Source organism: Triturus cristatus, chromosome 2_1 (genome assembly GCF_964204655.1).
Source record: "Triturus cristatus chromosome 2_1, aTriCri1.1, whole genome shotgun sequence".
NCBI classification, from domain to species: domain Eukaryota; kingdom Metazoa; phylum Chordata; class Amphibia; order Caudata; family Salamandridae; genus Triturus; species Triturus cristatus.
The window spans coordinates 896709320-896735993 of NC_140581.1; the positions used below are offsets into that span (position 1 = coordinate 896709320).

The following is a 26674-nucleotide window of genomic DNA, read 5'->3' on the forward strand; positions in this document are numbered from 1 at the left end:
AGCCTGAGCCGCAGGGTCAAAGGCCAAAAGTGCCTACTCAGCTGTGAGCAGAGAACAGACAGCAACAGGGTTGTACCATCGTTCACAAATATCTGCTTGGGCCAGCTCCGCGTTGGTAACACCTACTCCCCTCTCACCCACCTCCGCCCCACTGTCGCTCCTGAATGAGCAGCAACCTACCCTGACAAAAAGATACTGCTCAGCTGCATTACCTCGCTCCACCATGGGCGGCACCCGCCGACTGCAAGAGCACTGGCCGAACGAAGGTACCTGTGGAATCCACAGCCAATCAGTACTTCGGGTTATTGTAGAGCACACTGTGAATGGCTGAAGGGCCCCCAGTGCTCCAATCGGAGGTCATGTTACACATTGTTAATCCCGCCTACTTCTAGAGGACGTACTGAATTTGTGCAGCCGTGGGATTGGTTGTTATGTGACGCTAAAGTCCTAAATTACAGACGATTTATACCAGTTAAAAGAACAGCGACCTACAACGGATATGAGGCTGGTTAGACGGACAGTCGCTCAGGTAGCCACATTATGTAGAGTGTTGTTCGCTATTGTGTCTTTTTTTAAATCTATTTCCGAGCATAGCTTTCTCGTTAAAGCTGCCGCCTCTCTGTTGAATCGAGGCAGCTTTATCTTTTGTATTCTAGTGATAATAACACTAATAGCACCTTGTTTTTATGTGGCCCTTCGCGACACTCTTTGGCCGTTTTTAAGGACTGTAAGTTCCTGGTGTCGATGTTACATAATTTCCGGTACTCGTGTTGAGAACCCTTGTTTCTTTGCTGCTCCAGTCGCCTAGGGCTGTAATCATAGACCCTGTGGCAGTGTAAGGATGCGGACTGGAATACAGTACTTTGCTGACGTGCGGCCGTAGCGAGATCACGCTGACTTTTTTTTCTATAGAAACTCGTTACTTCTGCAACATTGGCAATTTTTTTTTTCTTTTTTAACACCGAGAGCGCCCTGTGGCTCGCTGTATGGACCGCACGAGGGCAACATCTAGAAGTCTAGCTTAACTGGTTTGGTGATGATGTGGCTGACTTGTTGGCAGCTAAGGTGTGTTCGTCTCCAAGCGAAGGCATGGAGATCTTATTTCGATTTCTCCACCGTGAACTGCAAATATATAGGATGATCAACATTCACTTGATTTACTTTTCCTTTCGAATGGATCATTTACGTATAACTACAAATTATATCCCGAGTCACAGCTGTAAACCACGCAGTACGTATTTCTAGCATTTCATATTTTGATGCTTGTGATAGATAACAAAAGTGTTTTATTCAGTTACAGCATCTCATTCAATAACTTTTAAGAGAGGTCTATTGTGCTGTCACATGACACCACTCGAAGAGTTCAAAAGTGTTGCCACTAATGTGATCACAGTGCAATGTGGTTCGCGTAATCTTTACAATTGTATTTTTGTCTTTGTTGCGTGGAATGTAGATACGGGATCTACTGACACGTTTCGCATTATTTTCTGATCACCATAGGCATTCAAAGTTATTTTTTCTAATTATGTTGCTATGCTCCTTCATCATCCAATTCGGATGTGCGTGTGAAAGCGAACACTTAAAGACCTTGGCTCAATTCTTAAAGATTTTTATTTCAGTAGGTACGCCCTTCTTCAGTAGAGCGGGTCTTATGACTTTAAATGGGTCCTTGTATTCATGTCCTTAACTTTACAGGCAAAAGCACTATCTGATTTTTCAACCATCTCTTAAAAAAAATCCTAAATTAATCCATGTAAGAAGCAATGCAGTCAGTCCCTGTTTACATTTTACATGTTTTACTGCTTCTTGTTTTCCCTACGTTTTGCTTTTTCCCCAGAAGTTGTGTTTTTAAAGTTATCTCATGCAACATATAATTGTTGTGTAGTGCATCCTGTAAACTGAGAGAACGTTGTAGGTGGGTGCTTATGGCTGATCGTGATTGGGAGCTCTGGGGTTGAGACAGGAGGCGGAGCATGTCAGTTGGTGGCACTGGTACTTTCCTGGCTCAGTGAACTGCACAACTGATTATTTCAAATAAAGACACTTCAAACATGGTTCAGCTATATTTATCATGGATGAAATTCATCCTGTGAATGTACGTTTAGTGGGTGATTGATTTATTTTTTCTTGTCCAGCTGAAACGAAGTTATTTAACCTAGTTGAACTTTATCCTTCAAATAACTTATTCTGTGTATTGGAACGCTTCCGTTTTCAGTTATAGTGGGAGAAGGATACTTTGTCAATGATAACCTGTCACCAGCAGGATGGAGTGTTATTTAAAGGTGCGACTGACATAAGCAGTAAAGGACAACAGCATCCATAACGGGAGCAAACTGTTTACGCGAGGGAGATTTTTTTGATTGTTAAATAACGTGGCAACCTGTTTGTACTTACTAGGTTAAAAACTGAGAACTTGACCACTGATAAAGATTGGCCTGCTTGACTAGCTTATTGAGTTCTTTGACCCGATTTGGTTTCAAGCTCTTTCTTTGATGATACTTTAGTAGAATATCCTGCCATCAGTCTTATTTTTTGTATTTCTTTACGGATTTTGCCCCAGCCCTAATGCTGGAAGTGGGTTACTACCCTTTCTGTCAAACTGAACTCCTTTGTGTTCTTACTGGCAAGTTCTTTCATGAATCTTGTTCTAAAACCAAACCTTCATACTATCTCTGGATCTCATTTCACTCGTGTATTTTTATGTTGCGGTTTGCACATTCTTTGCTCTAGCTCCTTTGCACTCCTTACTTCGCACCTTTTTAAACATTTTGCATCTTTTGATAAGGTTTTTGGGTGCAGACCAACCCTCCTCTTGTTAGCTCTTCTGCACTGGTTGAAATTTAGTGGTGTATTCTGAAGGGAGATGCCTCCAGAACGGTTCACCATAATTCCAACTAAGCCATAAGCAATTATTGCTATAGTGGTGAAAAGCAAATTAACTGTTTCTGATCCTAAAAACATGTGCCTATCCAATACCCTTGTATTCCTTTTCACAATATTTGGAAATACCGAGGTTATTTTCAAAGACAGCCCATCAGCATCACGAGGGTTCTTAGTACCACCCCAGTCTCTAGCTTGTACTCTCGTCTTTGATTTCAAGCTCTAAAACTTGTTCTTTAATTTGTATTTATCCAATCCTTGATATGGAAACACAGCGACATAGGTAGTCGCTACACAATCGCAGAGTAGCATTTTTGCTTCTAAAAGGTGCTGGTGCTATCACATGATAAATATTGCATTCCTGCTGAGAAGTGCTGGCATTCTTCTTTACAGATTAAGGAAGCGCTGCCAATTCAAAGCGCTGCATTGTGTCCTAGATGGTACCTCTCTAAACAATCTTCATGTCTTCTTCAGTCCTGCTTCCCGATTATTCACTAGTGTTGCGTTGTTTGCTAATAATTTGTACCTACAGCCTTCTTATTTTATTTTATTAGTGCAAGAAATTAGGGACATCCAGACCAGCCCCAGGGAAACATGCTGATTTTCTTCTGGTATTGTTTGCAGAAACTGGGGCTTTTGTTCTGTAGCACCTGCACGTGGTCTGCTTCCATTGGAGCCGCCACCCACAAGGAGTGCGCAGCGTTTCTTATTTTTATTTTCAGCTGGGTATAGCCCTCTTTTTGTAGAAGTCTCATCCTGATAGGATGCTGTCAGGATCCTAACACCTAGATGCCAATGCAATGGAGGGAAAGAAAGACACTCCCCTTGTTATTACTTCACAAGTGCTTGAGAGACGCTACGATTTGGATGCAATTTTTTGACTTTGTTCACCTGCCCCCTTCAAATGTGATGAAGCTAAACTAGCAGGATTGGGACTTATGAACTGCTGGGAACAAATGTATTATTATTATTATTTGAATTTGTAATGTGCACAGCTACCCCCAGGGGTTTTCCGTCACACAGCAGGTAGAGGGATTCCTAAGTGCAACAGGCTAAAGTAGCCAAGTTTTTAAACCTTTGCGAAAAGCAAGAAGAGGTGCACAGCTTCACAGTGACTCTAGAAGGAAATTCCAGAGTTTTGGGCCTAAATTTGAAAAGGAGCGCTGTTTTCTACGAGTCAAGCGGACCCTAGACACACTAAACAAGGTGCGATTCATGGAACTTGGAGATCGAGAAGGATGATAGGGTGACACCCAATCCTGAGTTTCTGCTTTAGCCTTGAACATATAGCTTAAAGTTTTGAACTTGTTGTGGGTAGCAATCGTGAGCTAGTAAAGCTTGCGAAGAAGGTTGGAGGCTGAGGGCGCCTTTGGAAGCTGGTAGAGTAACTTTGCAGCTGCGTTTTGCACTAGTTGCAGCCAGGGGTTGTAGCTTTATCAACTTCCAGATATAGCATACTGCCGTAGTCCAGTCTGGATATAATTAAAGCCTGGATGACAGTCTTTTGAGCGGGAGCAGGGATCATCCATGTGGTATTTTTGAGCTATTTAAGGACTGTAAAACAAGTGGCAGTCACCATAGCCACATGATGCTTAATAGTTTGTCATCCAGGAGGAATCCCTGATTTTTAACTTTCTGAGATTGAGTGGGCAGAGCCGCTAGAGAGTCGGGCCAGTGATGTGGTCCCCAGAGAGAGGAGTTTTCCCCCAGAATCATGACCTGAGTTTTGTGTCCATTTAGCCTGAGATCTGTGATCAAGCACTAAATTCAGACTGAGAATGGTGAAGAAAATTCTGAGCTTCCACGAACGAGGGGAGCTGACTATTGATATGTTTTTCCCAAAATGTTGGAAAAGATAGGAAGCAGGAAGATGGGACGAAAGTTGAACATATCGGCCAGTTCCCGATTTACTTTTTTCAGGAGGGGAAGGACCATAGCGTTGTTTCAATTTCTGGTAAACCAGCCACTCGCTGAGAAAGGTATTGAGAAGATCCCTTAACATGGATAACAAGTTAGAATCTAGTTGCCTAATCATGTTAAGGGGCAAGGGATGCAAAGGAGAGCCTGATTTAATAGATTGCAAGATGGTGTTGAAACTCCTTACTTTTGGTGTCATGTCAGCATTTATTGTAATGCCCTGACAGCCTGCATGAATACATTTCACAATGTCAGTCAGCCACGGTGTCACTTAGCTGGTCTCCATGTGAGCAGTCTAGAGCCAGTTGAGAAACCATCTTTCCTACTTTTTGGTTAAAGAAAAGGGCTAGCTCCTCGCATTGTGTTGTAGAAAGTGAGGGGTCCGATAGTTCTTTGACCACCCTGTATAACTGTGACAAAAGTAGTAACCTACTGACCTAGCTACATAAAACAAAATCTGCATGTTACACTTTGTGCTTTGCATCAGGCACATTAGCCCTCTAGGCTACTGTAGGATGAGTCAAAACTGTGACTGGACAAAACACCGATCTCTCCAGCAAGTGCTTTAACCACCAGTTATATTTCTGTTATCACCCCGTGAAAAATGCTGGGTACGCAAAGATCTCTGCAGCAGGTGCCTTAACTCCATAAGATATTTTAAAATGCAGCTCTTTAGGACAACGTAAGCGGAACAGATTTACTGTCACATTTGTCCTGATTGCCAGTTTCTTTAACGCAGAGTTCTTAAAAAATAAATATATATATTTGCTACTGTCAAATTCCGTGTTTTTTACTGCTCTCTCCTCGTGACTTCACCTCCTTCATGTTGCCACGCGTTGACGACCGATTTTTGGATAATATTTGGTATCCATGGAACATGGGTTGGATGCAAGGGTCTCAGTATTGTTACTGGTGCTATCCTGTTGCGAATCTTATCGCGTTGAGAGCTTTTTAGGTCGAGGACCGTCCGGTCTGCCGAAGGCAGAACCGGAAGACGGAGATTTAATGTTTCTTAGAGTGGCTATTTAGCCCGCCTCTCTTTTTGCTTCTCCTCCATTGGCTGGCTTCCTAAACGGAGGCCAGCCATTGGAGGAGAGAGCCGTCCCTCCAAATAGGCTCTGTCTTTTTCAGATTCGGGGGCGTGTTCCGTGCTGTTCTTTCCACTTTTTAGCCACGCCCTTTTTCGAACAGCAGGAACACGCCCTCGAATCCGAAAAAGTTTCGAAGCTTCCATCCTCCATTTTTTAGCAATCACGCGAAGCTCCGAGGGCGTTGCAGGCGGCGCCAGGCTCGGGAATCCTGTGCACAGCACCCAGGTGCAGCCTGCTCCATGCCCGGCTGCCCTGTGCGCATCACAGACCGACAGCCTCCTCCCGAGGATCCCGGTGGCTGCGCTCCACCCTCAGCCCGGCCGCTATCTTCCAGTGCCGTCCGCGCCGCGGCACCAGCAGCAAACAGCTCTGGGATCGTGCACAACCGGGAGCCCCGTGTGCTCCCGGTTGTGTCCCATATAGTGGCTTTGAAAGTTGACAAATGTTACTGTAAATGACTATGACCCATACTTTCCCCAAAAATGATTATTGGGGTTGTGCGTATCTTTTTGGGGTGAGAGGTCGGTCCGCAGCTTGCCAGTCTACAAACGATTACTATCATCGAACACAGCCACGTATTGAGTGTTTATTGGTGGGGGCTGTTAGAGCCGTAGGTCTGGGTGGAAAGAACCCCCTTCCTCTACACTGGAGGTTCATGTACATCTGTGCACTCACACCGCATGCAGTGCAGGGACACGGCCCGAAGGTGCCTTCGCACAAACAAGGAACCGGTCAGATCGAGGGATGGGGCACACCACAGCCCCACGGAAGGCCACTACAGAACTGGCTCTCTGCTCCAGGAGCGCCCTCAGCTCTGCGCCCCCCCTGCAGACTCCCTTTTACAGCTGGGAGCGCCCTGGACTTCAGAGCCCGCGCCGCCGTCAGCACAGCGTCGCACTGAAACCCCTCTCTCCCAGGCGAGCCTGCGCCTCCCTTGTGTGAGGCCACCCTCCCATCCACTCCTGAAGCCTTGGTTGGAACTAGGCAAGGACCCTGCATCGCGCCACTGCAGGTGTGTACGTTTCTGGGGATGGGAAGCAGCACAGTAACACCATGCACAATGTGAATATGCCATTATGCAAATATAAATCACACCCCGACAACATGAATTTCAGCCTGCCACCCCATCAATGGTTAATATTCACAGCCGGGTGTATTTACTGCCTTCATAATAAATCTGAGTTAGTGAATATAGCCCCAATACTCACCCCGCCCCAAAAAACAGCAGAAACAGTCCTTGGCACCCAAGCAGTCCCCAATATCCTAGCAATTTACTATTCGGAAGCCCACTGTCAGCGTAATCTAATTTAAAAAGTTTGTGGGCACACGCCATATTATATTTCAGATTTCATAATGTTTTCGAAAATTCTAATTCGCCATCAGAGTTTTACATACTTCTGAGATAAAAAGGCTTAGAAATCACATTTGAAATTGAGTTAAAATGTGTTGATGTGTGTGCTGCAGGCAGTAAAACTTTTTTTTAAATCCCGGTGAAAAGGTCTAGTGTTTTCGGGGGTCTGTTGCCCTTTCGCCAGAATTTGGTAAATATTTTGCTGTTTTATGTAGCGCTACGTCGACCGGAGCTATTGGAGGGCATTACTGTTCACCAGTTCCATTACACATTGTTTATTTGTTTTTGTAGCCACGAAGAGATTAAGTAATTTGTCTCGAATCACAAGTGGTTGAGCAGACGCCGAGATTTGAAACCGGTTCCTCAGTTTCAAATTCGACGGCGCTGGCCATAACGCCACATCCCTTACCGTCTTCCTAATGTTTACATCTCTTGGTCTTTAGGGTGTTGTAATGTTTCCTATATCTCACTACCTCACAACATCCCTCTCCCTCACTACATCACTGTTTCACTACCTCACACTCTCTCTCACTACATAACTCTCTCTACCTCACTACTCCACTCTATCTCACTACCTCCCTATCTCACAACTTCTCTCTCAAAACATCACTACCTCACTCTCTAGCTCACAACCTCACAACTTCACTCTCTCACTCACTACCTCAATCACTCTCTATCTCACTACCTCACTCTTTCTATCTCACTAACTCACTTTCACTCTATGCTTATATATCACTACCTCACAACATCCCTCTACCTCACTCTCTCTATCTCACTACCTCACTCTCTATCTCACTACCTCAATCTCTATCTACCTCACTCTCTCTCTCTATCTACTTCACTCTCTCTCTCTATCTCACTACCCCACTTTCTCTCTGCTAATGCAATAGGTATCACATATGCAAAAAAAAGCTAATGCCAATAGAAATGACAATGCCATTTATTTAGGGATACAAAAATGATAAAAAAAATAATGAGCAATACCAATAGCTCTACCTATAAAATTGCCGAGACCATTGCATTGTAAATGCTTGGTTTTTTTACCCTGAATGCAGCCTGCCAAGGTTTGAAGGTGGCAGTAACATTCGTCTCTCACGTGCACTAAAGATGAGGTGTCACTGGGGTTTCGTGTTATGCTCTGTAAGAGGCGAGGTCTGTGATGCCATAAATAAAATATAACGTGCACTCTGTTTTCTTCAGGGACCAGTTGCGGAAAACTCCCCCTAGTTCGGACATCCGAGCATTCGAACTTTTTTTGTGTTTTTTTTGGAATAGTTTGTAAAAGAAAGCGGACAGTTTTGCGCGCCATTGTGCTCATTCACTTTTATCACGTACTATGTGAAGATGGGTTTATTTTAAGGGGAGCCTGACGTTTGAGTGCACACAATAAAAAAGCGTTTTGTGTTAAAGCATAACCGACATTTACTGCAGGAAAGATACGAGTGAAGGAGCTAAACCGGTTACTAAATGTTGGTGACTCGGATAATTCGGTTCGTGCCTCAGCCAGGACATTGTTCAAATGTTTGCTTTGGTTTACAGCGAACAATGAGATGGCAATTCAAAGCGAGTTAAAGATAGACTATTATTGTCAGCAAGCACTAATTGCCCACTCTTGGGTAGAGAACGGTGTGACTTTGACCTGTAGTTGGTGTAGTCTGGGTCTCCTGGTAACGCAGCATTCGCTTTATTTGTGCTTGTGTGTGTACCGACTGACCTTGCAGACATTTCTAGGCGATTGATGCAGACTAGCTGCGCAAACGTACATCTCTTATAGGGCCACAAGGCTGAATTTAACATCCATAGTTGCCAAGTAAGCTTTTATCGTGTCATCTTTAGACAACTATTCAACCAATAGTGCTTTACGTTCCAGTGCTTCTCTTGTTTCAAAGCTTTATGCACACTTCTATAGAGTTACTGTTGTTTCAAAAGTCTTTAAGAAAATCCACTGGAATCGGGAGGGTGGAGTGGGAATAGAAATAGCGAAGGCATGTTGTTGGTATGGAGGTTCTACTCTGGTGAGGTGCTGGGCCATTAGTGCATCAAAGCAAGTTTCTCTGTCGGGGCTCTAGATGTGGGTTAATGGCCTTTCATTGATTCTCAAGAAATCTTCACGTCCAAGTTGTAGGTGGTGGGAATATTCCTAGGAAAGAACCTTGGAGATGAATGGTCCTTCCTTCAAACCTTTTCTGTTTTGACAGTTCAGGTGGCAAGCTTTTTAATGGATGGGGATCTCTGGTATGGGTGTTTTTTCTTTTTTCTGGAAGTCCTTGGGTTGGTGATCCTGGTGTCGCCTATTCAAAGGTCCTGGTGGACAATGTAAAAATTTGAACACTGCTTACCTTAATCAGTAGCCAGTGCAGGACCTTCAAAGATGGCACCATGTGGCACAGGGAGCACAGTGTGAGGCTGGAGAATGTGTCATGGTAATGAGGTTTAACTCATTTGCTGATTGTCTTTACTGAGAGTACTAATTAGATGGCTTTGTGGGAGTCCACTCTGGATGCAGTTGCCACAAGGAAAATTACAATCTGGTGAGTGGTGGTCTGTGAGAGATGAATACCCCATTGATCATGCAGATGACCTAGATAATGGAGGTCAGATTAGAATGAAATGTAACTCAAAGGTGTACTTTCTGTACATATTCATTTAGTTTCTTGAATGAGTGAGGGCAGGTTTTTTTTCGTTCATCTAGATTCAGTTCTTCATGAGACAAGTGCCAGTGTGTTTCTGTCGCAGGATACTTCTTGGAACTTCAGGTCTATGTGTCCTCGGCTCGCAAGTGAAACTGAATACAAGAGAAGAGGCTCTTGACCAATGGGAAAATATACTGTAGGAAAGTGGAGTAATATGTAGTGATGCTGGTTAGGCTTTACCTTGTAATACTCTCAACACTCCTTGGAATCACAAAAATAAATCCTTCGCTCAGTCCTGGTAGCGTGGCAAAGAGCAGTCGGGCTTTACAAGAGGAAGATGTGTTAAACATTTAAGAGTATCAACATGGGCGAAAAGTAATTGACATGACTCAAAAGAAATCCAACACTAATCTTCAAGAATAAGGCTGTTTTTTATATAAATTTAGACACCAAAACGAAGAGAATTGGATACATATAACCAGAGTTATGGATTTTAGAAGAAAAATAAATCCGTGTAATTCAGTACTCCAGAACTTTTGCATTGAGACCTTTGGTAAAAAGCAGTAGTGACAATCTGTTATTTGCAGGTCGAGATGCGTGGAACCCACTGGAGGTTAAGGTGATGCGCGTCCCAGGACCCGGCCATTACAGTCAGTTAAATTTTACCTGGCTCGTAGTGCCTTGGTGCATAGTTGTTGTGGCTGTCCCTGGTCTTGAAACAAAAGCCACGGAGGAGCTGGTTTTACTGTTTACGTGGTGCTGGTGAGGAAAAATGTGCAAAAAGTCAACAGGGCCACTGGTGTAGTCTGTTGAAGGTGCTGCGGAGTTCCTTCTGATTATAGTGTCTAGTGTGATTGCTGGACTGGTCACCAACAAGCCTTGGCAGCAGTAAGAAGTTGTTTCGATGTCCGGGGGACAGTGGTAGCCACTTGAAACATGCTGGAGGTCAGGACAAAATTTCCCACAATGCACTGAACCATCTACTTTTGGGTGAACCCTCAATGGCCAGCTATTCTTTGGTTGTGGGATGTTGTTTTCCCTGCGGAGAGGGGACTAGTGCCACTAGTACAAGGGAGTCTGGAGTTGCCTTTGGCTCTCAAAGGGGTCCCTCTGTCTGTGGGAGTCAGTCTTCCGTCCAGGACAAGTCGTATGTGTTCAACGTTGGTTGGTTGCCACAGGCGCCTTTGTTTTGTGCATGTCCTATTCTTTGTCCTCTGTTGCAGTCGATTCAGAACTGAGGTTCTGGTGCAAAGGGACCCCTTTAAATTCAAAGGGCTTCTAGATCCAGCAGCTAATCTGCCCCTGTGGTGACCACATCTGGGAGTGTATGTCACCTTGGCTACCCAGAACCCTCTATTCTGTCACATTTAAAAATGGCAGAACCCTTTTTTTGGCTGTACAGACCAGGTGCCCTTCCTAGGGGTGTGGCTAGCCTTCTGGGGCTGTACACCGCCTGACTACACAGTTTTCCTGCCTGCCTGGGTGCAACTGTTCCTGGGGGCAGGGGAATGGCTGTATCCTCCTTTGGGAGGCAGCCTAAGTGCATATCAGAAGCGGTTTAATTTTTTAAGCTCACCCCCATGTTGTACCACTTCACTGCCCATCCTGTCAAGGAGAGAGGTGTTACCTCCTCCCGGCGCTGCCTTTGTCTCTGATTCCTGGGAAAGTTCACTCCTCCTGGCTGGGGGTCAGATTCCTGTCTCAGTGGCAGCAGCTGCGGGCTGTCGGCTAGAGCACAAGAAAGGATGGGGCATCCAAGTGGGCAACCACTAAGGTAGCCACCTGGGTGCATGCCGCATTGACTGTGACACGGGAATCCTGTCAGGGGTGATAAAGAGTTTTTTTTAATTTTTGTTAATTTTTTTTTTTTATACCAAACATGACCTATTTTGGTGATACCATAATGGAGCTGGCATACTCGGGGTGCCTGGATTCCAGCCTATGTTATCCTATGGTCCGCTGATCCCTTATAGTAGCCCTTAATGGAAAGAGGCTACTATAAAGACATACACATGCACTTATATGTCCACACCTTTAATATAATGCACTCTGCCTCCTGGGCTCAGAAGGCCTACCTCAGCACTGGCATATGTTAATAATAGTGCTTTGACCTTGCCACACATGGTGAGTGCAAAGTAGAGTTCGACAGTTTGAACTGCTCATGCAGTCTGCAATGGAAGGGCTGCTGTCACCTGTTTACTTGGGTCACTCGGTGGCACTAACAGTGCTTCAGGCTATGGTGACCCCTTTAACTCCCATGCCCTGGATACTCTTGGTACCATTTACCAGGGACTTAAAAGGGGGTTGAAGTCCTTGCCAATTGGGGTTACCAATTCACATGTATCAGTTTTAGGTAGAGGGCACTAGGACCTGGTTAGCAGGTTTCAGTGCACTTTCAGAGTCCAAAACCAGCATCTGGTAGTCCAAATGGGGGCAAAAGTGGGAGGAAACCTGCAAAAAGCCTGTTTTCTTACAGATACTTGTTGAAGAGGCCAAAGAAAGTGCTGATTCAGGGAATAGAGGATGATGTGATGTGATGGGGTAGGTGTCGGGATCGCCTTATGAGTCTAGTTCTCCAAAAAGAATACAGGCCATTTCATGGCAGTGATTATGATACTGTACCAGGTGAAGAAAGCTCCAATAGATAGTACAAGCCACTAAAGCAAATATTTCTACCCGTATGTTATTCTAGTCTCCTTTACCCTTTGAAAGTATAGATGTGATACTCTCACCATGCAACATGTAATGTGCTAAAATGTTGGTAAAAGATGAAGGTTTTTTACATGGCATGTACAGAATTGGCAGTTATGGACAACATTTTAATTGTGAAGAATAAACAGCAGTAGGCTTTAGTGACATTGTCTGGTGATAAGTGAACTGTTTCGATCTTGCGTTGTGCTCTCATTATGGGTTGGGATCTGCGTTTGTTATTGTTCAAAAAGCATTGTAATGTTTGCCTCTTGTCTTCACATTGAAAGAGAGCTTGCAACAGTCATTTCGCCATTACTCATTGAAGCTTCTTCTCCCTATATCTCCTGGGGATCGGCTTCAGTAGTTTACCAACCTATTGCTTCCTCCCTGCCTCTACCCTCCACCACCTTCTTGACCACAGACTGAATCCTTCCCTGTCATTAGGATGAGGATGTGTCTGTTTGCGGGAGGGTCTCGGTTTCCAGGGTAGTTTGGTAGAGCTCCAGGTGCCAAAGGGCCAGCAGGCCCTTGAATCTTAATAAATAAATCGGTGGTAAGGCCATTGGACCTAGGCGCCCTGCTGCCTGAGAAGTTAAGCTATCTATGGCCATATTGTTGTTGAGTCTCTGTAGAGTGAAGCTGTATGCATAGGGACCAAAGAATGCCGAATTGCTTGGATAGGGCATTTTGTACTTTTGAAGGTCTCCTAAACCGTCAAGTAGGAAGGGACCAGGCCCATATTAGTATCGAAAAATTCCTCAGTTGACTTTTCCATGTCTGACTTAGAAATGATATAATAGAGCAGCCGATGGGAAATACTAGGGTTTAATTAATGTCCACAGGGCATGGGATCTCAAACTGGAGTAGCACTGAGAAATGGTCGGATAGAGTGTGTCACTTGTTGGTTATGTTCTACACATGGTGAGTTTATTAGGGGAGAGCAGCTGGAGATTGAGTTGGGAGTGAAAGTTGTGTGCAGTGGAATCGCAAGAAAAGGCAGAATTGCTGTCCCTCAGTGCCCGCCACCCATCTGCCGTCCCACCTGAGGATATCAATTGTTTGAGGGCACACTCTGTGTTCGGTTAACCACCCTCTGAGTATTAGTGGAGCCAAGGAGAGGACCTATGCGGATTACATTTCTTTGGGCTCCACAGGCCACCGATATTCCAAGTAATCAAGTTGACTTGGAAGGGCATATCCGGCATGTAGTGGAGTCTGCCAGATGCCAGTGTCCCGATGGGCAATAGGCATCTAGAGTGTGTCCATAAACTAAATCGAAAGCCGAATGCAAGGAGGGTGCTAACACCAGGACAGATCATGAACCGTATAATACCCATCTATTCCCCTCACTACCCTCCTAAAATGATTGCCCAAACAATCAGTGAATGAATCCAACCAACTAAGCTTACCCAAATTTGTGCCAACCACACAAGAAACATGACCTAGGGCCATCCAGCCCAGCCCACCTGCAAAATTAAAATGGCACCCAGTTGGCATAAACTAACAAGTTCCTCGAAGGGAGTCACATTTGGCCACACCGATGTTGGCTCAAGGCAGCAGGGGCTTAAAGTTGCAACAGTGAGATGCAGGGGAAGTAGGGGGCGTATGAAATACAAATGGAGAGGAGATGGGGGGGAGGGGGGGGCAGTTGGGGGGAGTAGGCTGACCGACCAACTCCAAATGAGCTGAAGAGAGAGGTGGAGAGACAATGTGTAAAAAAGAAAAGAAAGGTCCCAGTTACTCAACATCATTGTACAGTTCTCTGGAGGATGCATCCATGTCAGTGGAGTGGTCTGATAAGCAATGCTGTTTCCTCCCCTGCACCCCAGGTGGGCTGGAACTGCTCTTGCGGCCTTCTTGGGCAGTGTGAAAAACAGTGCAAACACCCATCTGGAGCCTAGGTTTGGTTGGGGAAAAACATGGGTTGGGGATCTTGTTGGCCCAAAGTAACTTCTTAAACTCTATGAAGGCCTGTCTGTCCTCCCGCACTAACGATGGATCAAACCCAGATCTGTGACTGGGGGTGAATGTTTTGCCAGTGTGCAACATTCTGTTCATCATCTTGTGTGTTTTGCTGTTCGCCCTATGTGGGAAGGGTATGCCCAGACGTGGGTCCCGTGCTCACTACGCCACTGGAGTCAAGCCATCCTGGCTGAAGAGGGGTGAAACCCCGAAACTGGTCCTAGGATGCTTGATTCCGGTCCAGGGAAGACATGGCTTGGCAGTTCGGGCTGGACTGTTCCCATGAGGCACAGGGTCAAGACTGATTTGCATATGGCCATGTCTGAACTGGGGTGGCGTGGTGAGCAAAATAACGATGGATTAAACCCAGATCTGTGACAGGGGGTGAATATTTTGCCAGTGTGCAACATTCTGTTCATCATATTGTGTGTTTTGCTGTCCTCCTGCACTGTCAAAGAAAAATCCAGGTAGCTGTTGATGTCCATGACCTGGTGAGAGAGGCAACGCCTCTACTGGGCTTGACAAAGATCCCTGTCTGGATAATTGTGAAAGGTTGGGCATTGATGGGCTCTGGTTGGGGGGGGGGGTGGAGCCCAATGAAGCAGGAACAGAAGCTTTCCCCACCAAAGATTTCTTTTGGAAGCTGCTTGACATAGGTTTCCATCTTGCCGGTGTTGATGGTTTTAGGTATGCCAAGGATGCAAAGGTTGTTGAACCTAGAGCGAGATTCCAGATCTTCGGTTTCTACAACAACTTTGGTTATGTCCAGTGTCAGTTTGCTGACCTTGCAGTGAGGTCAGTAGTGTCATCCTCGATGGTGGAGATCCTGCCCTCCGCATCCTTAAAGCAGTTGTCAAGCTTGTTAATGCAGGCTTGCATGCGGTAAAGGCTGGTAGTGATCGTGTTCAGTTTACGGTCCATCTGCTGCAGGCTGGCGTGCATCTGGAGTATTAAGTCCGGGCTCTCTACCCCCTCAGCAGTATTGTGGGGGTGGGAGACCACTCTGTGTCTAGTTCCACTCCGACCGTGCCGAGTATTGAAGGTCAGCCACAGCTGCTTGGGGTCATTCTTACCCATGGTAAATAGGCTGGTGGAGCCAGTCCAGGGCTGCTGTACTCAGGATGCGCCAGAAGTCGTGCCAAGCTAAAGGGCACAGCATGCTGTGGTGGCAAGTAGTAAGCCCCCACCCTCAGCCGCAGCAGAGAGCTGAGTGGACCAGTATTTGCCTAGTCTGATAAGGGATGTAGATGCCCCCCAGCAAGGGTTCAAAAGTTCCATCCATCTCCAGAGGGCACAGACAGCGCTAGTAGGCAGCGGTCTCCGGAGCACCTGCCAGGCAGCTCTCCGTCGGAGGCAACATTGCTTTCCACACCTCCCAATCCCCCTACTGACGAAGTACTCTGCGGATGAGGGAGGGAGAAAGACATGTTTGTCCAGACCAACCTGCCCCGGAAAGGGGGAGGGCTTCTGAATAAGAGGCACCGATCAGGAGTGTGATAGGGTGGGCACCCCCTGTTTTTTGCTGCTACAACCCCGCACCAGTCACTGGAACACCTCCTCCAGTTGCGGCTCATTGAAGGCTGCCCAGTGCATGCTGTGGGTAGGCTGCTCCCTGGCATCATGCCTTGCAGATGACAGCAAGCCTCGCTGAGGCGGAGCAAGGACGACTTTGGCCCCAGTGAGGTCTCTGAGGGAGGCAGTGACTCCCTCAGTTGCTGGAGAAGGGTCGCCAGGGGGAGTAGGATGAAATGTGCAGTTTTATCGGGCTGGGGAGTGAAATTCCCAGACACTAATCTTGTTTATCAGCTGGCCACGCACAGTGTGAGGAAATAAACATACTTACTTGCACAGTACATCCCCCCCCCCCCCTTTTTTTATTTTTTTATTATTAAACCCAACAGTTTGCTCAAATGTTTTTATTTTTTTTAGTTCCTTCCAGAGGAACCCCTGGATACCCTTGAAATACCTAACATGTGAGGGGAGGGGAAGGATGCAGTTTTGCCATGGATACTTTTTTTTGGGGGGGGGGGCGGGGCGGGGAGTTAAAGCTAAGGCTCATACTGCCCAAATATGAAAAAAGAGCTCCGAATTGGTGGGAAAATACCTCAACACTTAAGGGATTAAAGTGTGCAGTACCTATATTTGTATTGAGACATCCTTGGGATCGCTGAAGGGTTTTGTGTAAGCACGCTGAAACTGAAGTGGCTTATACACAGTTTTGAAAACTACCCTAACCCTGAAAATAGTCCACCATGCAAAAACATCCATTTCGAGGCTGCATTCAGAAGCTGATACAGCTGGCAGGTTGCCAACTAGGGTACCTGAAACTGTAAAAACTCCTTAGAATGATAATATGATCACCAAGTATTCTCAGATTGAAATCAACAATATACTTACGAAGTTGCTGCAAATCCTGGTTCTGAAAACATCAACGCCGGAGCAAAGTGAAGCACGTGCCAATCCAATCACATCAGAAATTAAATTTGTAGTATCCTGACTAGCAACAGACTAGAGTCCCAGCAGAGATGGTCTGCACTCAGTATCTTACAGTACTTTTCAGGAACAGCTGGTGAAACCCTTACTAAATATGTATGCGGTTACTAAAGATCCTGGCTACTTGCCCCTTAAGATTGACGCTATTCTATTAAAATGGGGCTGTGACTCCCTAAATCGGTCCTCCTATTATTTCCTTTCTATGATCAATTTGTAATTGCAAATGTCTCAAAAAAATTCTGGCCAGAAGACGTTTGTTAACTTTGATGTACAGGAGTCTTCTGAATTATAGTGAATTTGTACCTGGCGCACACTTTCCTTAACATACAAAGACTTTTTCCTGTCATGATCAGGATGATTGAGTGCTCCATTAAATCAGTCGTAGACTCCATAAACCGAGGAGGTGTTTGATATGCTAAACTGGGAATAACTTGTCTGGGCTTTGTAGCAGATAGGGTTTGGCAAAGGAATACCGGGCTGGCTACCGTACCGCTCCACTACGGCACACTTTTAGAACTGGTGAGAATATTTCAGATCATCTAGTAATTTAACACTGTACACAAAGTTACTCTTCTTTGGCCTCCCTTTTATTTACCTTTGCTGTGAAGCTAATAGCAAATCAAATTAGACAGACTGGGCAGACTCGGAAAGGCAACCTCAGAGGGGACTCGCGTGCCATCTCCCTGTATGCGAACGATTTCCTTTATTTGCACAACTTTAATGTAGTATTTGAGCTGACACTAGAAAACATACACCTTTTTGGGATTGTTCCACAACTAGTCAATAAAGACAGGTTTTGTTTGGTTACCCTCAACTAACGTAGTCCTGCGGCCCTCTAAACAGCAACCCCTAAATTACAATGGAAATTGTATACCTTTAGGTACCTAGTTGTAGTGGTCTATAGGGGCCTGAAGGAGATCATATCTGGTTTCATTGTTAGGGCTGTTGTGGCTTCCCATGCCTTGGTGGCCTTTTGGAAAACTCTCCCTTTATTCACCCTTTGGAGTCACCATATCTAAAATGCCCTCCTCCCCTACACCCTTGTTACTGTATTACTAACCCTTGACGGCCAGTATAAACGTCTGTTGCTGTTTAAACACTTTTTGCAACACCATTGTATGATTCATATGCAGAGTGACTAGTCTTTTTTGGGTTTTTTTTTGGTCCTAACTGATGCCCATAAACCCCGGTTGGTGTTGATGTAGGGCAGAAACAGGTTGACCTCTAGCAGGGGTTTATTTGTTGATAACCCTGGTTTCTCTTAGTTTGTAATCCTGTCCCAGGACACCGCACAATAAAGTTATAGGGTCCCCTGGAAACAGTTTTAATATCTTCACACAACTATTTCTTTGTTTGCACTCTGCCCATCACCCACCGAGACCTTGGGTCCCCTCTACACAAAACACCTCAGCTCCTCATCCATTTTTGGAGAGTGGAAGCCCACACTTGGAACCTTGCGGCCCCAGTTTGAGGAGGGAGCCCTATGATGAAGCATGTCACCCTCAGGTGAGTGAGGGTTCTCGGCCTTAAAGGTTTTCCTGATTCTCAACAAGACACTTAACCTTCTGATCCATGAATTCTGACAGTAGTTTTAGGATCTTTCCTGCAATAATATTTCCCTGTGACACTAATTATGTTGCACCTTTTCTGAGAATGTACTATTTGTGAGTTACATGAGTGATACAACCATGTAGTTCGAGCTCATGTAAACGGATTAATAAATTACACCTATTTATTGAAAAGATGGTCTTCATTATCTCACTACATGCAAATTCTCTTTGTAATCTAATCTAGAAACTTTGACTAGTTAGGTTTTGTTGCCTGCTAGTTTAATTTCCTGTTTTATGTCAACATCTACATCCGCAAAATGATGTGGTAACCTGTGTGGGAGCACTTAAAGATTTGTAAATGCCCCTCTGAAGATTGCGTCTGCCTGCTACTACTTTCCTACTCTGAATCCTGATAATTCCAAGAATTGAGGTGCGTTCACTCATGTAATGTGACATGCTAACTCGTGGCAAACCTCAGATCGTGTGTCCCGAAGCCATTTTCAAGCTTGTGAAAAGAGGTAATATCTCACTCCTGGGCTATTTTAGTAAGCCTTACAGGCCCGTTTGTGGAATCCGAATTAGACTTTTAAATTTCACACCTATTTAACCCATGTCACTCTGGTTCTTTCAGTCATATGTGCCGACGTTTCACTTCTGTTGAGTCATGGTATACTGTAATTTATTGTGTCTGAAGTTGGCACTAAGTGACGCTTAGCGCATGTTAACCAAAGGTTTTTATTTAGATGTCCTGTGGAGCACTAAGGCTGCAGACGATTCAGAATACTTGTTTTGCAGACGCATTAAGATAGAAGTTTGGGTGTCAGAGTAATGAATAAATCAGTTGAACCTGGCTCAAAGTACGGGTTCTGCCACACCTATGTGTATTTTGTTCCTAAACCATTAGAACAGCCATTGGACGTCAGCCAGCTATTGTGAATAGTCGTGTTGTTTGCCTGGTGCCGGAGCTCCATATTCTGTTACAGACCATGCTAAATAAGATTCACGTGGGCTTCCTGTGTAATAGTCAATTAGGTAGGTTGTGCCTTTGTCACCTATGGCACTCCCTGCTTGATACTGAGATACAGAGGCTTGCTTCGCACAGCAGAACTTCGTGCTAGAATTTACTCCCAAGTGATTCCTTTGCAGGAGTCTTTGTGGAAAAGGACGTTTTTATTAAGGAAGAAAACGCTTCAATTACCAGCTTCCAAGGGACTGCCTTGGTCCGGTCCTACTCCTACTGGTTCATACACTGCAAAGCCATTGTAGCACTGTCTTGATTGTGGCTTTTAGGGCTGGAAAGAGCTACAAGTCAAAACTCTGCATCAGCACACCAAGGGAAGCCATCCTGTTCCTTGCCTGCCCATGTCCACACAATTTACCCAAAGTACACTGCCTCTACAGACTCAACGGTCTCTCACAAGTATCATGCTCATAAGCATACCTCATCCAGTATCTTCCACAGCAATCACACCTTGCCCCCCAGACCCCAACGTTATCCCCATTCACTCCTGCTACTCACTACCCACTCCACATTTACTCTCATCAAGTATTACAACCTTGATGTATTCTTCGCTAAGTTTTTGCTCACTCCCCTGTTTTCGTCAACCCATATTGTTGATTTCAACATAATCTACTGCTCACTCCCTCTCTTTAAAATATGGTGCCAAACAGACTGAAACCCCGCCAGTTACCTCCATCCCCTTGGCACCTTGTTTCAATGCCTCTCTTTACGTCTCTTGCATTGATATACTTGCCCCATTATATTTCACCATGTCTAGCTGCTCCCCTTTTCCAGCAATAACTAAAATATTAACAAATTCTCCAAATTTGCCTCTTCAACCATCTGCATCACTGGGAAAGTTAATGAGGGGCTTTTTACTGGAACACTGCTTCTCTTTTTCTTTCGTTGCCTCTGCTTTCATGCAACCCCACACTCTTACACAACAGCGTAAACAATCACTATCTCATCTACTCGGCAGCTTCCATTCTCACCTCCAACCCTTCACTTCACAATCTATGCCAGATGTGTCAAAGGTGTAGTAGTTATCAGTAGTGCAACAGGTACAGTGGTACCGAAGTCCTGAGGCCCGAGGGACCCACTACACCTCTATAAGACGCAGTTTTTCTTTACTGTGAAACGAAGGGACCAATGTGACTTGCTTTAGAGCTCATGGCACTCTTAATTTGTCACTGAGCTATTCCAAAAGCAACCTCCTCCAATGTTGTCATCAGACTCTAGTCGTTCTACCCAGCACCTGACCTCGATACTTTCATCTACGTACCCAACAGTACTTGTTAGCCCTTCTCTCACCGATCTGATGCACAAAGAGTGGTTAAACACAGCACAGAACACACGATGCCTCCGCCTCAGCAGGTATCAACACTGCTTGCACGGTCTACATACATTTCAGCTGTAATGCCAAGACTGGATAGTCAATAAAGACAATCTCTAGGATAGATTATGAAAGCAAAGCTGTCTTCATTACAATTACGCACAGTATAAATGGAGCCCCCTGTCACCTCGTGCTCACTAGAACATTTAATCAACCTCTTCACCAATAACTCCTTCTCTGCAATATCAGTGACCTGACCAATCCAATTTCATGACCCTCTACGCTCTGTTCCTCAATAGCACATCTATAATCTCCTCTGAGTTGAAGATCTTGTCTGCGTTATTTACTTGTTCAGGACGACTTAGTGTAATGACCTAATTCTCTCCTCTCTTCCAATTTCTACCCCGGCCTGCAGCCACACCCAGACATCACAACTCGCTCCACAAGTGCATTTGCCCCTCCTCCCTGAAAACTGGCTAGAGTCTCCTTTTGACTCGGGGACCTCTATATTATCTCTGTTTCTTTGGCAAACGTTCTTAAGAGCTGTGACATTGCACACCGAAACTACACTAAATACCACGCGGCTAATAAAATACTTTATATAGAAGTACTATGTAGTTCTGTTTCACTTTACACTTTCTTAAGATATAGGTACTGATGAGAAAATTGCACTTGCTGAAGGAGTGGAGGTTGGAGTCCAGTCAGTTGGGATGAATGAAAAAAAGTTTGAAATGTGTTTACTGTGTTATTGATTAATGTACTCCAAGGTCAGTCTGTGTAGTTCAATTTTAAGAAGTTTTCTGGACTGCACATGAGTAGGTTCAGATCTCCAGTGCAGTGTTCGAAGTATAGGTCTTTACTCACCAGTGACGGTGCCTCAGTGTTTCGAACCTTTGAATGACTGTTGACTAATCAGAGTGCGGACATTGAAAAAAGTGCTCTGGTAGTGATATAGAACAGCGTCGAAATAGGCAGGTGTTTGCCCCAATTTGCTTTATGGATTGTGCTAAAAAAAAGATCGCTTCTACCAGGCCAGGTGATGTTACTAGATTTTTGTTAATGCTTTTATTAGAGTTTTGTATTATGAATAAACATAACATTGCAATGGAATCAGTATGCTTTGATTCACAGAGATCGATCATAATATGGAACATCAAGACCTAGTGTATACATTAATTATTACGAAAAATAGCACAGTTCCCACAAGCGTTAGGAACTATAATGTAATTGTGTGAAAACTACACGACTAGAGCTTGGGAGAGGAGTGGGTTCGGAGGCAGACATGAAGTGTGAATGCTATCTAATGATACTTTGGGTGGAAGTTTGATCACAGCACGTGGGGTTGTGAAGGCAGGATAGAAGGCTGGGCCTGTCGTGCGATTGTGCAATATAGATTGAGGAAAGAGAAGGTGGGAAATGATGATCTGGAGGATGGATATCAAGAATATAGTCATGAGGAGATTATGCGTGGTGGTTTTCGGGGGTGAGGTGTCAGTACGATGAGTTCATGGAGATAGATCATCTTGGGTCATGATGTGTAGGAACTGTGAAAATAGCAAGCCCCGTTTTGAATATATGGGGCATTTGCGGATGTGGTCCGCCTCTTTAGAACAGATGGCGATTCCTTCAACTGTTCCCTATTTGCGTACTGCACCTTGCCATGCTGCCACTGGAGGAGCGGAGGGGCCTTCCATTGTAGTGTAAGTGTTTAGTTGGCCAGCAACAAGGCCAGGCCAGCAAAGCTTTGTGCGACCGGTGTAGGCTTTTTTTTTTTGCATTTGGAAATACCAAGGGCGAATGCTTCCCATGTGTATATATCAGTGAGCTTGGTGACCTTACGGAGTGCACTATGGATACCTTGCCAGTAGGTGATCAGTGTGGGGCAGGACCACAGCTTGTGTAGAAGATCCGCATCTCTCAAGTTACAGCAGGGACAGTGTGAGTCCGTTGTGGCGAAATAACGATTGAGTGGGGGAGGGGGGTCATGTATGCACTGAGGAGAATGTGGAATTGGATGTTTTTGAACCTGGTGTTTCTCGAGATGTTATGGGGGAATGCAGTGCCTGGGTCCATTCTGTACTATTCAGCAACCTCCCCATATCATCCTCCCATTTGGTGCGGAGGGGTGCTAGGGTCCAAGGGAGATTCCAGTATGGCTTCAGATCGCCCTAAAGAGTCATGTAATCAAACGACCGCCCTCTTCCCATGGTGAGGAGCGTCTATAATACAGCATGCGAAGGACGTTCTTCATCTCTGATCGACCATAATGTATGACAAATGTTATGTATTTGGTGGCCAGTGAGAAACTTCCCAGCCGGGATGTCAAAGTTCGTCTCGAGTTGTTCAAAGGAGAGATGACCAGGTGATGGTACTAGATAACAGAAACCAGGACTGCAGGCAAGAGCCAGTTATACTCATCTGCAGTGCTGTACCAAATTGCACATGAGGTGTTATTAAAGGAAATATGGAGTCCATGACTAGTGACATGGAAGCCTGCCCCCACCCCCTTCTTTTTTTTTTTTTTCCCACCGTCCTTCAGTCACTGCCATGTGCCAACTGCCCTGCGCTTGTTACTAATTTGGAAGAGTTTAAGTACTTTCACGGGACTTCACATTGCAAATCTGTTATCTAATCGTGAATGAATAACAAAACCAGGGAAGCACGGAGAGACAGTTAACAAGTCAGGAGGTACAGTCCAGAGGACCCCAAAACATGAGCACAAATGCCAAAGAATACAAACTAGCATTGGCAAAGCCAATAGGCCAGGCTTGTCTTTTGAATCTTGACTAATGTTTTTTCAAAGTCTGATGTACAGAGTGCTTTCTGTATTTGATGCATCCATAAGATAAATACATTTAATATGTGATGATGTAGGGGACTTCCGAGATCTAAAATTGTCCTAAATGCATTGCAGTGGAAGCCGTCCATAGGAGATGAAATGAGGAACCAAACAGCCAATAAATAACACGTGACGAGAGAGGTGTGCTCCTCTAGGCGGAGCCAAAGTGTTATGTTAATAACCATCCGGAACATCGTAGTTGAATAAGGATTTATTGAGTAATCAAGATAAAAGGCCAACACAGCATTCAAACAGGAACAGCTGCTCTCGGCTAGAAGTCTCCAACTGATCATTGATGACACCTGGGGATTCCATGTGTCATCAATGATGTAGTCTATAGAATACCTACATGCAAATGAGAATAATAATAATAAAAGAAAGACACAACACATCTTCTCCCCTTAACTTAAAATAATAAAAATTAAATAACACTTAAGTAATAACACTTAAGTAACAACACATCTCCCTTCTAACGGTGACTAATTCACAACAATAAAATTGCACACATGCACATATGATAACAATGGATTGATTAATTAATGACAACATCCTTGAAGTATTCTGGTAGTTTAACCACTCTACCGAAACTATTGACAACAACATCATTACCTTGAGGTTGAGATTGAGGTTGAGATTCAGAAACACAAGAATTCTCCTGTCCAGTTAACTCGGAGGGACTAGAATCAAGAGTAACATCATCAGAAATACATCCAGCATGTACATCATCACTAACATCACTCTCAGTTTGTGGAGAAACAAGTGGACAATCTAATTGATTTGTAACATTGAACATATCCGTACCAAGTACATTTTTCCCATCCTGTACATCCTTCGAGCTATATTCCACCCCTACATTCTCCTCATCCAGCCAGTGAAAGCTCCTTATACGGCTAGTACCTTCTTCACTCCACTCACTAAGTTTACTATTGCACTTTACAATTCTGCCAGTGTGCCAAAACTTACCATCTGATAATTGGACAGAATTTTTACAAATATTAATTATAGAGAAAGGCCTTGAAAATGTACTTTGCCCTTTCCTCACTTTGAAAGGTAATCTAACTCGTACCTGATCACCTACTTCAAAATTGATTAGTTTGGCATTATTTTTACTGTCATAATAACTCTTGTATTTCTTCTGATGTTGCTTAATATTTTGTCGCCAATTTTGTTATGTTAATAACCATCCGGAACATCGTAATTGAATAAGGATTTATTGAGTAATCAAGATAAAAGGCCAACACAGCATTCAAACAGGAACAGCTGCTCGCGGCTAGAAGTCTCCAACTGATCATTGATGACACCTGGGAATTCCATGTGTCATCAATGATGTAGTCTATAGAATACCAACATGCAAATGAGAATAATAATAATAAAAGAAAGACACAACACAAAGTCTACTCCGTGTAAATTGTAATGAAATTGGTAAAAAAACAGGGTTGACTTGTCAAGCCAGAGCTAATCCCCCCCCCCCCCCCCCCCCCCCAAAAAAAAAAGACGCAGGATATACAAAATCCTTTAATGGATCCCAAAGAGCCCGGCAATGTAATGTAAGCCCTTACTTTCGGTGCCGGTACAGACGGTAACCAAACTGCTTAAAAAGCGTGGAGGACAACAATTAAATATGGTTACCTACACATGGACTTAATTCTGGTATTTTCCAACGCTATAACAACTTGAAGACTCGACAAGGAACGCCTATCAGGACAGTTCAACCCCTCTGGAAATTGCAGAATTCTGATAGAATGATGCATGCTGCACTTGTGTATGTGTTATCTGTATATTGCAGTGGCTCTTGGAAGATACATAGGTACACAGACAGGAATATCTTCATAGCAGTGCCCCCAAAACAAATGAAAGGTTAAAAAAATGAAGCGTTTGTACGAAAAAGAGCAGGAGTACACATAGTACACGTCATCATTGGAAGGCGCTTATCAGAGAACGGACTTTTTTTCCTAAAGGAGGAAACGTATAGTTTTCGTATTTGGTTAAAACGTGGTAATAGGAGAGAGTAAATGCAGGTGTTTTTTTTTTTTTTTTGGGGGGGGGGGGGGGTTGCGGAACTATTTTTAGTTTGAACGTTACAAAATGTGCAAATTCGTAGCTGCTTCTGTTGCTAACCCTGTTGAACAAGAACACTGTATTGCGGTGTCTTTGGCCGGCCCCGTTAAGAAGTACAGCCTTGTGAGCTGCTTGTAATCAAGAAGTAACCGATGCGGTTAATGTTAAAGGTCGCGCGGCTGTAGTTATACGGTTTACAGAGCCTCTTTCATGCGACTGCCATTCCGTGACTCAGCAGTTTCAATGAAACTGTATTTTCTTTGTGTTTACATGTGCACTCACGCCTATCCTCTTAATATCACGTATAACGTGGAGGCATCTAGAATGCCGTTGAAAAGAAAGTTCCTTGTCGATTCCACCTTGTAACAAGTAAAACCGGCAATGCAATTTCTGTGAGGTTGTGCAATGACTTTTTTGTAATGCTTGTTTCTCAACATGGGCAGACCAATTGACCTGGCGAAGATGATTTGGGGGGGCCTATGCAATGTACATACACATGAAATGTAGATATTAGAAGTATTAAGAACCTGTACAAACGCTTTGTATCGAGTTTCACCGCTCTAAGAGGACTAACTGGGTCGCCTTTACGCCTAGAAATTTCACGGCAATCTGTTACTACTGTCAAGCGTAGGGGTTTGCTGTGCCTTAACTCAGTATTTCAGCAAACATAATAATTACATTTTAATTGTAGCACATTGATCGGCAAATGGGGTTTTTGAACTTCAACTTCGAAATCAATCGTCCACCACTTCTTTTTGTAACAACCATAGGCTAGGATATTCCAAGAGTTATTTAAATATTGGAAAATATAGTGTGAATCCAGTCACCCTGTCAATGCCTTGTCTGTTCGACGCAGCTGTGCCTTTCCTGACTCCT

General features: G+C 44.4%; 1 protein-coding gene across 2 annotated transcripts in view; it reads left to right on the forward strand.

Moving 5' to 3' along the window:
- Nucleotides 1-368: 368 nt before the first annotated feature.
- Nucleotides 369-26674, forward strand: part of GOLM1 (golgi membrane protein 1) — a 356993-nt gene continuing 330687 nt past the window's right edge. Inside the window, exon 1 of one of the 2 annotated variants that reach the window (XM_085633090.1) lies at nt 369-529. The gene's annotated coding sequence lies outside the window, so the exon portion shown is untranslated. The remainder of the gene's footprint in view (nt 530-26674) is intronic. The other variant, XM_085633091.1, reaches the window with a different exon arrangement.